The sequence below is a fragment of the Aquila chrysaetos genome, chromosome 4, assembly GCF_900496995.4.
Source record: "Aquila chrysaetos chrysaetos chromosome 4, bAquChr1.4, whole genome shotgun sequence".
NCBI classification, from domain to species: domain Eukaryota; kingdom Metazoa; phylum Chordata; class Aves; order Accipitriformes; family Accipitridae; genus Aquila; species Aquila chrysaetos.
The window spans coordinates 57,611,905-57,625,441 of NC_044007.1; the positions used below are offsets into that span (position 1 = coordinate 57,611,905).

The following is a 13,537-nucleotide window of genomic DNA, read 5'->3' on the forward strand; positions in this document are numbered from 1 at the left end:
CAATGTCAGACTGAGGAATGCTCTGAAATAACACAGTGAAAAACAGTTCTTAAAATAAAGGTGATATCTTTTTGTCCAGTTCCTCTCTATAAGCTTGTTTTCCCAGCAAAGCTTCCTACTGAATCTGTGAATCATCCTTCTGGCCGATGCACTTTCAACTTTTGTCACTCTCTGACAAAGCCATAAGCTGTGACCATAAAAACCCTCCTCTTTTTAAATTAGTCTAGCATTAAAATTCAGAAAAGCAATTTCAATTTTAATTGAAAACAGCAAAATGAATTCCTTTTGCACCCACAGATATTTGATCTAAGGAGCTGCTGAAGTACCGCATGTTTTATTACTGCATTATGTACATTGCTAAAACTTCTCCAGCATGCATTATTTAATTATTACATTAATATAGTATAAGAATTGGTGTTAGTAATTAGTCATGGTATTAAATATGAACAAAAATGGTTACATAAAAAATTAAATATATGTCTCATATACAGAATTATCAAACACAGTAATTACAGATCTGTTAGGTCTGTGAATTTTGCCTCCAGTAAAAATGATCTGGAACATTTTTTTTGTAAAAATGTATTTGTCAGTTCAGATCCTGCATGTACTGATGTTTTAGGAGTTGATTTCAGACCAGGATTTGCCTCATAATTTCCCAGGCCAGGAAGGGAAGTAATAATTCTGACTTCCTGCACAATGTAGGACACGCAATAATTCTTGTATTGAACAAATAACTTGTGGTTGAATTACAGTTTATAGTTTAGAAAGGCATCCAATCTTGATTTCAATTGATAGCAAATCTTCTACTGCCTTCTTATTTTCTACCACATTTAGTTTCTATAATAGTTTTGTCTAGATGAGATTTCCAGTTGCTGCATCTTCCTACAACTCTGTGCACTACTTGACATACTACTTTTCACTACACAACAGAGCAGGAGTAATTTTCCTTTATCTTCTCTGAGCCTGATTACAGTTTGAAGAAAATGTCTGCATCAAGCCACTTCAGGAGCTGCATTTCCTGATTTAGTACTTATGATTACAGGGATTTTTTTGCTGGGGCCAGTACATATTGGATGGTCATTCACAGCAATGGCATCAGAGACTTCCACTCTACTGGGATGGATTTGGGGAATCCATCTTTGTAGAACTTCTGCATTTGTGTTGGATTTTATTAACTGTCTGAATCTTTATTTCATCTGGATATCTTCTCTTGCATATTTATTTCACTCTCCTCACAAGGAAGGAGAGGGGAGTGGTGCCTGCAAGTCTGGGGTAGGAGAACGGAGTATCAAGATTGACTGAGTGAATAGCTGAGCCCTAAAATGCAGATGCCAGAAGTGGCCAAACAAGAGAAGAAAAGGGAAGAAGAGAAGAGGAGGAGAGTCGGGGAGAGAAGAGAATAGAAAAGGAAACAACAGAGAGGAATTCAACAATAGTAAATCCCCAGAAATGAAGAAAAATTTTAGCCTTTTTGAGGAGGGTGATGAAGGGGGAGTAGTGGTGGTTGTGGCAGAAACCTGTTTTTTCTGGGAGAAAGGGGGCTGACATACAGGGAGAAAAGGCAAAACTTCATGTTTCACAGGCCAAGCCCTGAAGACTGAGATTCATGAGGAAGAGTACTTGAAATACTGAAAGGGCTATGTCCCAAACTCTAAGCATTGCTTGAAGAGTGAACCTTTTTTCCAAACATTGACTTAAAGGAGGTACATACTCTTGTCAAATTTGAAAATGTCCTGGAGAGGAGACAGGGGAAGGAGTGGAAGGAATTAAAAAATAAATTAGCATACAGAAAATATTCCTGCACAGCCCCCCTAAAAGTCAGGAGTCCCTTGTTCACACAAGCTATGCTGTTGAGTTTTCTGTACTTGGATGGCAGAGCTACACACAAGCTATGATCCATAAAATTATATCCATAAAGTCTCTCCCAAGTGAATCCTGTGATCCACCCCACTCCCCCCAGCACATCATTTGGCTATATGCCCAAAGAAATACATGCCATTGGAAAGGACTCAGCCAGTCCTGTGGTACCTCTGGGCCCATCCTTGCCTTCCAGAAGGTTGTTACTCTGTAGGCTATAGGCTGGGAATTCAGACCACACTGGGGCTAATGCTCCAGGGTATGCTGAACGGACACAACATTTTTATAGAAATACCAGAACACAGGGAGGAAAGAGGTGGGAAAGTTGGCTGAAATGCATTAAGCGTCCCAAAGAATTACAGTTAAGATGAGCAGGAGGCATTTGGTTTCACATGGCTTTTTAAGGGAAAAAAAGAATGAATGGGAAAATTGGCATTTGTCTTTCCAAATCACGTTATTTATAAGATTCCACAGAGAAGGAGCTGATCCTTCATGCCTTCTTCTCAGCTCAGCAGGACAACTGTGTAGGGAGATACTGCAGACACAAACCTCAGTCCACAGCTGGACTAAAATTATTAAATATATCCATTTCAGAGTGATACAAGCTTTAAAAAGCATTGCAAGTATTTTTAGTGCTTAAAAGCCCTAGACCCTGCTTTGGTTCAGACTTGGATAATTCAGAACTGGCTAAATGGAACTGTGCCATGTTAACAATAACACAAAATTTGATTGTTTGGGTTGAGAAGTATTATGATAAATTTCAGCTTAACAGTTAATAACTTTTTTGGAAATACCTGAAAATGTAGACTAAGACTGGAAGTGTTTTCCTTCAGTGTGTTGCTATCACAACGCTGTAATACAGGCATACACACAATGAATATAGGCTTGGTGGGTAAGCAGATCATTCTAACTTTTGTTTTAATGTCATCATATTTCTATAGCTCTTTAGCAGATGTCTACATACTTTTTTTCTACCAAGTCTTGGTTTCCATAGCTTCTATTGGATCAAAGCTTTTCTTGCAATGACAAAACCAGCCCTGGTATATCTCCCACCTTCTTCTGAACATCAATGACTTTTCTTTTAAAGGAAAACTAATTTCAAACGCACATCTACTGCATGAGAAACCTCATGAAAAAATAAGTAATTCAAAACTTGTGTGCTAATATAATCCATATAATGAAGACAGAGAGAAATTATGAGCCATTAATCCAGGAAGCTGTAGAGGAGAAAGGATAGCTTTAAGGGCTGTGAATTACATAAAAGCTTGCAAAAAATGTAAACACAACACAAATCTTAACTCAGGGAGAACAAAATGACCATAGAAGCAGCCACAATAAAATCACTTTGCTCTCAAGTAAATTAACAACTTGAAAATGGGGTGTTAAATAGTATCTGCTCTATAACCTGTTTTTTTAAAGTAACCAGATAATGGAATTTTCTCTGAGACTATGTGACTGGAAGCTGTTAAGGACTGGACATCCATTAAAAATGACCAAATTTCAGACATTCAAATACTTCGTATATCTGAAATAAAGCACGTGCCCTGAGGGGAATTTAAGTCTGAACATAAAGATTTGTGAGCTATACACCACATTTCATCCAATAATCGAGCTTTGTACTGACCTTCTATTCCAAAAGCTCCCAGTATGCTTTCATTGCCTTAAAGGCAATAATTCCCCACTGTTATCACTAATAGTAGATGTGGGCCTATTAATCCCTTGTTTACTAAGACAAAACCCATTGTCAAAAGCCTCACATGAAGAAGATTTATCCTGTCAGTGGGTTTCCTCTCTGGATCCCCAAACTGTTTCATTACCCGTGACACAGCTGAGCTGTGCTCTGAGTTTCTGGTGAGCGTTGATATTGATGTTACTCTTTTCAGCACATCAGCGAGCTAGAAAAGCAGCAATGTTGCTGTAGCTTTTGGGGACCTTTGCTGGGACCTTTTGCTGATCCAGAGGTGATCATCGCATGAAGACATGTGCTGAAGCAGCGATTCCAGTACCTTTTCATCCCAATCAGACAGCTGAGCATCTGGCAGAGGGAGGACCACCAGATAGGATGGCAAGAAGAAGGTGAAATGGGGATAAAGCTGCAGAAGAAATTGCTTTAAGGCCCCTGCCTGATACCTTACCTAGAGTGTCACCTTCAACACAATCCTTCCTCACCAGGACCAGTAGTGTCACTGCTCTGACAGGAGCAGCCTGGCTCACGCGTTAGGTAGAGAGTTAGGTAGAGAGTTGTTTGTTCTGTCACTAAAATAAAACTACTGTAAATGCAGCAGGTTTTTTTTTTTCAGTTTCAGCTACAAACCAGAGGCAACTCAGGGAGCACAGAGGCTGCAGGAGCTGAGGCAGTGCTGCTGGGATGAGAGAATGGAGAAAGAAAAGCCACGCCAGCAGAGAAGACTGGTTGGCACCAGGCGCAGTAGTTTGCCCCCCACTCCCCTTCCTCATGTACACACACGCTCCTGGTGACCGTAAGGGGGAATGAGAAGCAACCCATACTGAACAGCACCACCTGGGGAAGGATGCCACTCAAATCGTGCCAACAAAATTGAAAATTTTTAATGTTTAGTTGCATTCTCTACTCAGAGACGAAAGTAATGAGAAAACAGGTCCAGGTTTCTAAGGAGCCATGTGGAAAGTGGGAGAGGGAAAACCCAAGGCATGTTCAGAAACATCCATGTGCACAAAGGCTTCCCCTTGCTAGAGGGTGAGCTTGGACACCTCAGCACACAGCAGGAGGCACGGCTTAACAACCTCTTTCTGCGCCAATTAATAACTGAGGTTATGGGTTTTTCAAAGTGAGTTGGCAGAGCTGCTGAAAGGAAAGGAGCCAGCACTCCCACCTCAGAAAGTCTCACGCAGGCAGAGCAGGGGATGTGAAGGGAGGACAGCCTGCTCCCAAAGCTTAGACAGGTAGCGCAGCCCACGGACAGCCTTCTTGTCCTAAGCTCAGGTGCTGGGAGAAGGACGGATGCGTTTACGGAGCTAGGCCACTGAGTGTGAGGCTTCAACACAGATCATTTAGGGAAAGGAGACCATGCTCAAATAACTCCGGTGAGCATCAGCATTTAGCAGGGTGGTGCTACGTGACCAGAACATGCAAGTGATCTGTACAACGGCCAGCCACGCAACTGCCTGCCAGCTTAAGAGATTTACTGTTACCTCTTAGAATAACATATGCAGAAGAACATAAATTGTTTTAAAGTATAGCTTCATATTCATTTTAACTTTGAGGTAACTTCATCTGTGATCCAGGAACCTAAGGACACAGGCTGCAGCCAAAAACTTTGGGTTTTATTCCAGGCTCTGGGTAGCTGGGGGGGGTTATGCAATTCATCTAATTTTTCTGTTAGGGAATTTTTCCACCTCTGAAAGGGAATGATGATACTTTTCAGCCACATTGGGACAGTCTGCTAGGTTCAGTGATGCATGCAGAGGATAAAGAGATTTTCCACTTACTCAGCTGGCAGTGAAATGGACTGAAAAAAAAGCAAGAGTTATTGATACCTAAATTAAGAGATTCTGCAGTAGAAAATATGAGCAAAGAAGATATTCTTTTTTAGCAGAGAATGCACTAAGGCAGAAATGCAAGCTAGGATTCCCATTTCTTTTTAAACAGAAAAAGAAAATAAAATAGCAAGATATGGGAAAGAAGATAAGGGCATAATGAACAGTAAGGCTTGGGAAATGTGAGCAAAATGCCTCATTTCAAAACCAAAGCTGTATAACATAGCTCATTTTAAATTGGTCATAAACCATACCTGATTAGCTTAGTTTTTATCAGTAAGTTCCCAACTTCAGCTAAATGAACATAAACAAGAGATTAAGCATATCCACTCTGAGGGTTTGGAGAAACTGGTGTAGATCGCTTCTTGCACAGACAATAACTAACTCCCCGGTGTGTGCTCCACTGAGGTTAGTCAGTACTAACGATGCGACGATGCATTTGTCAATGTTGGTACATTGAACTGAAAACACAAAGAGCTACACGAGTACTAAATATTTATCATCACAATTTCTGGGCATGCTAGAGTATGAAAATAAATGCTAGTGAGCAGACCTTAGGAAAACAGTAAAGACAAGCTTCTAATGCTAAAAGAAGTTTGCTAATTATAATCCACGTGTCCTAATACCACAAAGCAATAGTGTTCCGAACCTGGTAGGAGGAGAGGGGTTGATGTCTGTCTGTCCCTTTTCTGTCCTTGTTTTCCGGCACTTGCTCAACGATCATAGCATGCAGATCTGTGTTCTTTAAACAATACAAAAAAAAATTAAAGGGTCACTTCTTCACCGTCATCCTCTGCATGTCAAGACAGGAAAGCCCGTGATGGGCAGGGAGTCTGTATTCAAGTGTTGGTGTGGGAATCAGACACACGTAAGCAGATGCACGGTGTGTATGGGTGAGTGGAGTGATGCAGCTCTCCCTGACCATGAGCAGAGCCTCTGTTAGCCGAGAGGTGTGCTGGTCCCACACCAGTCAGGTGGGTTAGTGGACGCAAAAGCGGGAAGGCTCTATTGCGAGAGCAATTGCACACCCATTTCAAACCAGAATCAGCAGGAAGTTTATCGGGCTACATCAGCACTTGTAAAATCTTTGCCATTTCTCTCTGTCACTCTCATCCTGACATTTCATTGCATCCCAAGAAAGAGGCACCCTCGGCTGTTCTTACGGTAACACGCCACTATGTGGGGGCAGGAGACAGCAAGAAGTGGCAATTTGCCAACATTATGTCACATGATGGTGACTGATTTTTATGTTTGGAGCTTACACTCTGTCTCCAGCTGCAGCGTGCACACTGTTGGGAGGGCCAAGGCTTGCCTCTTCCCACTAATGAGAAGGGCCTGTGGCCAGGGCCAGCCCCCACCAGGCTGCCCGAGAGCTCACCAGTCGCAGGCTCGCTGCTGCAGCAAAGCACGGCTTGGAAACTGCTCTTCCCTGCCTGCAGAAACTCCTTGTTTTTAAAAGGTCTTAGCATGTCTCTCGATTTACATCCCTTTCAAGTCCAGGGGAAGATAGAGGGATGTAAATCACCTGTGGTGCAATGCCAGTAACATGAATAAAGTTGTGCCTGCTTCTGCCAAGGCTAAATCTGGCACTTCACACAGGGCGGCAGTTACGATGAACGCCGACGGCTCTGCTGCAGAGATGGAGAGCCACCACCGTGCAGACTGCCAGGGAGGCTGCAAAAGGCTGCTCCACCAGGGAAATTGCTGCAGTTTACTTACTAGTTCATCTGTTGCCTTTTTCTAAAAGTTTCCAACTTGCCGTAAATCCTGGCACAAACAAGAATTTGCTGATTTTAAAGAACTGCAGTATGTAGCAAAAAGAGATGAGTATTAATAACCATGTAAAGACCAGCAAGGGTTACAAATTCTCCCTAGTAAGGCTGGGTAAGTTTGCACTGACTGCCCTGTTGTCACCACTGGACTTCCACTAGAACCTGAGCTAACCATTTTAAATCAATGTTGAGTACAACTCTCCTATAAAGTAAGTGCAGCATGGACATTTATTACATGCCCGCTGATGAGTGAATCTCCAAGGAATCCCTCTGAATAAGCATTGAAAGAGGTGAATTCATTTTGGATGAATCTTCAAATGCCCATGTGGCAGACACTAAGCTAGAAATCTCACAGCAGTGAGTGGTTTTGCAATGTTTCCGAGGCTTTCTTGCTACAGATGGCTGCGAACTTCACCACTGGTTCTCCTATCGCATTTGGATATTCCAGACAGTGCTACCAGAATGGTTAAAAGTGCAAAACTCAAAACAGTCAAAAATTATATTAATGTTTTTCAGTCTTGTAAAAAAGTTCAATTTGTAATGAAATTCTGAGGGGGGTTCACTGAATAGGACTCACTCTTTGTCAGTCATCTTGAGCAGTTTCTGATATAAACTACACCAGCTTGTTCCAGTGAAGTAAGACACTAAAAAGGAGCTAAAGACTATGCAAGGTTTGTCAAGAACCAGTAGACCTTCCTCTTAGGAAGGAGAAAAAAACATAATGGAGAAAGTTAGATTTACTATGAATTTTCCAGTATTCCTTGGTTCACCTATATTTGCAACTCTTCTGCCATGCTGTCATGAATTCTGGTAACTGTCTGCTTCCCAATCACAGCCATAGGTGTGAATCTTTTTGGACACCAGATACACATTATTAGGTAGGCAATAAAAAATGAAGACCGCACGGACTCTTGATGGTTCAGCTGATAGCAAATGGACTGTTTACTGTGTAGTACAGAAACATTTCCTAGCATAATATTGAGAAACTCACTTCGTATGGTGCACAAAACCCTGGGACAAAACATCTTTTGCAGAATCATGCAATTCAGAAAAGCACCTACAATGACAGAATCATAGAACAGCCCAGGTTGGAAAGGTCCTGAAAAGATCATCTTGTCCAGCCTTTCATGGGAAAGGGAGCCCAGATGAGCCCATGGCTACTTCATAATTTAGAATGAGATTACAATAATAGCAAGGATGATTACTGTCTTTTGTCAAAGGGAGTCTGAACTTGAATTTTGAAGCTGTTAACAGAATAATTCACTTCTTTTGCAAAATAATCTGAAAAAAGATAATGAAGCTGAAGATAAAATTCTAAAAAAGCACAGAGGCTAAAGCCTTCTAGGTAGACTTAATAGTCTCCTAAGCTGTGGTACATTATACAGCTAATATGAAACTCAGCTGCAAAACTCCTGTAAGAATAAGGTCAATTAGCTAACTTGTCTTCCTCTGCAAGACAGAAATCCTGGCTCTCAAACCTAATCAGATTATCGTGACAAACATGGTGGCTAGTCCGGCATCGTTTGGAGCATGCTCTGTGACTACAAAGTGTGCTTTTGCTGACAGAGGATGACGGAAACAGAACAAGGGCAGTGCAGTGTCTTTACATGGCATGTATCCAGGGGTCTCTGCCCTGGCAGCAGGTGCTGCAGTACCATGGTGGTAAGTGGCTAAAAAAATCAGGCAGAAGGCTTGAAAACTATTGCAGCCAAAGGGCAGCTCAATATAGGATACATAAATGAACTTCAAATACTCCATCTTGTCAAACACTGGCTTATGACCAGGTTACAAGGCAACTCCAAAAACCTCAGAAATTCATACGGGGGTAAGAATATTCTGCCTCTCAGAGGTGAGCCACCTTTGAGACAGGTGCCAAAGGTGGTCTGCAGCAAGGACGGACAGTGGCTGCATCTCAGGTGAAACATGTTGCCCAGCTCTTGGCTCCAGTGGAGCTACAAAAGCAGCAGGAGATCAGTGCCTTGCCCTGGAGAGAGGCAAGACACTGCCAACAAGGTAATCGATCAGCTACATCTTGCTATTTTGGCAATATCTGCTCACCTGCTGAGATTTTATTAGCACACTTAGCCTCTAATTTAGAAAAAAAAATTATAGCTGGATGTTCCACCCTGATGTGACAAGTCCAGGAATATTTTTGAGACTGTGCTTAAGCATTTATTCATTTATTACCCTGGATAAACAGAGCGTTTGGGCTACAAATTCTGAATCTAAATCAAAGCTTTCAGGGAAGTTCAAATAGAGGATTTTGGACTGGACTCAGCTCAGATCTGAAAACAAACTGGATATTCTGAATCTACCTTCTGTAGCAAATATCAATATAACACTCCCTCCAAAAATAAAAGAGTCACTTAAGCAAGCTTATTACTAATCACTGTAAAACCTATTTTAAAAGTCCTGCTTAAAGAGATTTATAGGCATCCTTCAGATGAAAATTTCCTGTTGAAAAGACAGCCTTAGATTAGACTTCCCCACTCAGACTGCAACAAAGCAATCAGTTGTGTAATTCCAAATTTCCATTCACTTAAAGAAGATGTGAACTAACGTACCACTGTGAAGTGGATGACACTCCCTGGACTCCTAGGTTTGCCTCACTTTATAAGGGTGATGCCTTCCCACAGATGAAACCATTTGCCTTTAAACTATTTTGAACATTACTTGCCTGAAAACTACAAGCAATACAAGACAGACCTAAAACTCTAAGAAAGCACATAGGTTTTCATTTACATCGGATTACTGGATCTTTAAATGAATTCGCTTGTAAGCACAGTTTTGGACAGGAATAACTTTCCTGACTCAGGATAAACTTCATACCGCTGCACTGATCCTATTTCCTCATGTTGGCAAGGCCTTATCATTGCCCCAATTACATCCTTTTGCCAAAATAAACAACATCAGGAAGAAAGGAGGCAACAATCTGAAAAATGGCAAACATATTATTGTATATTTTTTCAGGCACTGTGGCTGTGGCACTGTGTACATAATTTCTAAAATCATTTTAGCTCATTGACTTGTTTTTGTTAACTCAAGTGAAAAGAATTTTATGGCAGAAATATGATATTTTCTGAATTTTGCTTTAAATGGATACTTCTTGCTATTGTTTTCCCATCTCTGTAAACCACCGATTTTTGAATACGGCAGAAAGTCAACACAGAAGATACCTATTTTAAATGAAGTTGTAAATGAGCGTGGACTTTTTATTTGACAGAGATCAGTTGGTAATTAACCAGTGTTAATTTACGCAACTAGGTAACTCCTAACTGAAGGGTGGATTCAGCCTTATTTACGCTGGTCCTCCTGTGCCATGTAGGACCACGCTTTCCATGACAGTTAGAGCGCTGCCTTGAACGACTGCTGCTCCCTTCTCTGCTGAGGGCTGGTCTAGGGAAGAAAAGCTGTTGGTGGCAGAGGCAGCTTCCTGCAAGCTCTGCCACTGGTGTGCCTACCCCTGACACATCAGCTACACTTCAGACTTTTCAGGACCCTGTACATTTTTCAGTCTGCAGATCCCAGTGTGCACCGGCATTTCAGTGTGTGTTTGTGTTTATGCCACTTCCACCCGCACATCGCAGAACCAGAAAGCCACAACAGTAAATGTGAGACTTTGTAGGAGATCGATGCCTTCGTGTTTGCTAATAGCGCTATGGCAAATACACAGGGCTATGTTATCACGATATCCTGGTTTGGGGGGAAGTCCTTTGCTTGCAGAATCCCATAACGTTTCAGGGCAAAACATGTAAATTCACCAGATTTCAGACTATCCCTTCCAAGAAAACTGCCCTCTTCTGGTGACCCTGTTCAGTCACTTCTTACAATCACAGGTGCTGAATTTTGAGTTCAAGGTTCTTAAAAGGAAGGAGCAGCACAAGAATGATGCAAATCTGAGCTGAAAGATACTGCTAACTTCGGAACTTTCCAGCTTGTTTGGGTATAGTTTAACTTCATTTAGCCTGAAAACAACCGATACAGTGGCAAGCTGAATGGATTACTATTCAGAGACAACACATTTTTTATTGATCAGAAACAACTTGGACATTTCTTGTCAACTTAGGAACTCAAACCCAGAAATACCAATGTTAGCGGCTTTTTAAAACAGCAGCCCTATGCTCTGCAGAGAGAAAGAATATCCACCAGCAGCCCAACAGGAGTAGTTTTCACATCTGCCCTTGCATCTGAGGAGAGCTTAACCTGGGGATTGAGCCCTCAAAACCTTGCTGAGAAATAAAAGCCCTTCTTCCTTATGTTTCATCCCCCCTTCATATATGGATAAAGGTCAGTTTGTAATAGCACTAAAACTAACACACACAAATACATGTACCTGCTCTATTTTTTGTCATACAGTGAGTTTATCGCAACTAAGCAAGGAGAGTTCATACAACTGAACAAGTATGGGAACAATCTGCTGTTCTCCTCTTGCAAAAAGACATTAAACAGCATATTCTGGGTGAGAATAGCAGAGAAGAATTTGGGGAATCAGATTCCTTCCTCAGCGTATAATTTACCCATGCAAGCCACCCACTAGTATTAATGGGAACTCTGCATATTTAGCTCTGCTTCAGACCAAGATGGTACACAACATAGCAAGGTATCAAATTTCTTCTAGGATGAAAAATGCTAAAATATTTTTTCTGCACCATTCCAGTACATGTGTCTCTCATTTTCCTCCTCTAGCCACTGCTTATATACCAGTCTGTCTCCAGTCGTTAAAAGTCCTATTAGTGGCTTTTCCTCACACTCAGATTTGCACTTCCAAGCACTGATAACACCTGTCCTGATGCTCTTCAAATACCTCTCCCTGAAAGCAGATCAAAGTAAATCCACAGCAGAAAGAACTGCGATTAAAGAAACAAGGAAGATGTATTTACTGCACCTTCTGTTGAGCTGTGATCAGTGTTTTGTATATTCAAACATAATTTTCTATGCAATTTAGAACATCAGTCCCTCACATGATATCATGTGTAAAAGGCAGAGTACCCAACAGTACCAGTTCAAGAGAAAGTCTGCAAGAAGATAAGATAATTTTTTGCTTACAAAAAGGTCAGTACATACTCCAAAGTCCAACACTGGGATTTTTTTTTAATCCAACTTCTGAAGGTTCTTTTTTTTTCTACAATGAGGCAGAGGCAACTTACCTACAATCAGATTTTTTCATCTCAAAAATTATTGACTAAGTTAAAGAGGCATATTTGTACTGAATGAAATTAATATAAATTACAGTATTCACAAAAAAATAACTACATGCAGAAAATAAGCTTGAAATTAAATTAATTAAAAATTAAAGTAATTTAAAATTAATAAGAAAATATTCAAAAGAAAAAAAAGGGACTTTTACAAATGATGTAAAACATTGTGAGATGATAACCTCATAGCCAAACAGTTGAGAACTTTGAAGCCACGTTCTCTCAGAGAGAGTAATATAACAGGTTTAGGGAAGTTGTGAGCCTTTTAGTTACTTGGTACTTACTAGAAATCATCCATTCTCCTACCGTGACCTCTAGGTGGCACAAAAGACCCTAGACTAAGTGGATCTTTATGATTTTTCAGGTAATGTTATACTCTCCCAATCAGCCTCCTCAAGTCGGCCATTCCAACATCACAAAATACATGTCTATTAACCTGTACTAAAGAAACTTGTCAAAATAAGTAGTAAAGTAACAGCTACTGTAGCTAGGCAGCTCATTTTTTACTGCTTTTAATGGTGCACTGAGATATAAATCATTAATTGATTCTCCACAGTACATCCAATATCCTTTCACCGTCAACTTACAATACTTAAAAGGAACAATAGGCTTACTAGAAATAAAGTTAAGGTTTACATTTAGTTTAGTGTAAGGATTACTACAGCACTAAAAATACATACCATAAAAACTAATTTGCAATCATAATCCAGCAGGAGAAAAAAGTAGCAATGAGTAAAATACATCCATTACCTCATCTTATTTTAGATTACAGTATGTAAAAAATCAAAGGGTCACTGAAATCACATCCAATCAATATTTACTGCAGCAGTAACTAGAAATGCTGCTTTTTGACTTAAGTGATGTAGCTGTTGATATGAACGTAACACTGGCACATTCTGCATGACAAGAGAGAATTTTTATATTAACATGCACAGCATGTGAAGCACCACAGCAGCCCTCAGTCTCTCCACACAAGGATGGCACCACACGTGCATTTTGCCCCAGGTAAGACACTATGACATTAGACCTCGCAGTGTTTCTTCTCCTCTACCAAAAAATGTGCATGTGTACACTGCCCTTGCATCAATGACGCCACCCATTTCCTTTGTCTCCTGCCTTAGCCAAATCATTCGCACTCACATCTGCGGATCAGTCTGACCAAAACCAAAATCACCTTCCCCTCCTAAACTGCCCCAG

General features: G+C 40.8%; 1 protein-coding gene across 15 annotated transcripts in view; it reads right to left on the bottom strand.

The window, feature by feature from the left end:
- Positions 1-13,537, bottom strand: part of PIEZO2 (piezo type mechanosensitive ion channel component 2) — a 313,966-nt gene that overhangs the window by 107,748 nt on the left and 192,681 nt on the right. The gene's annotated exons all lie outside the window — the stretch shown is intronic.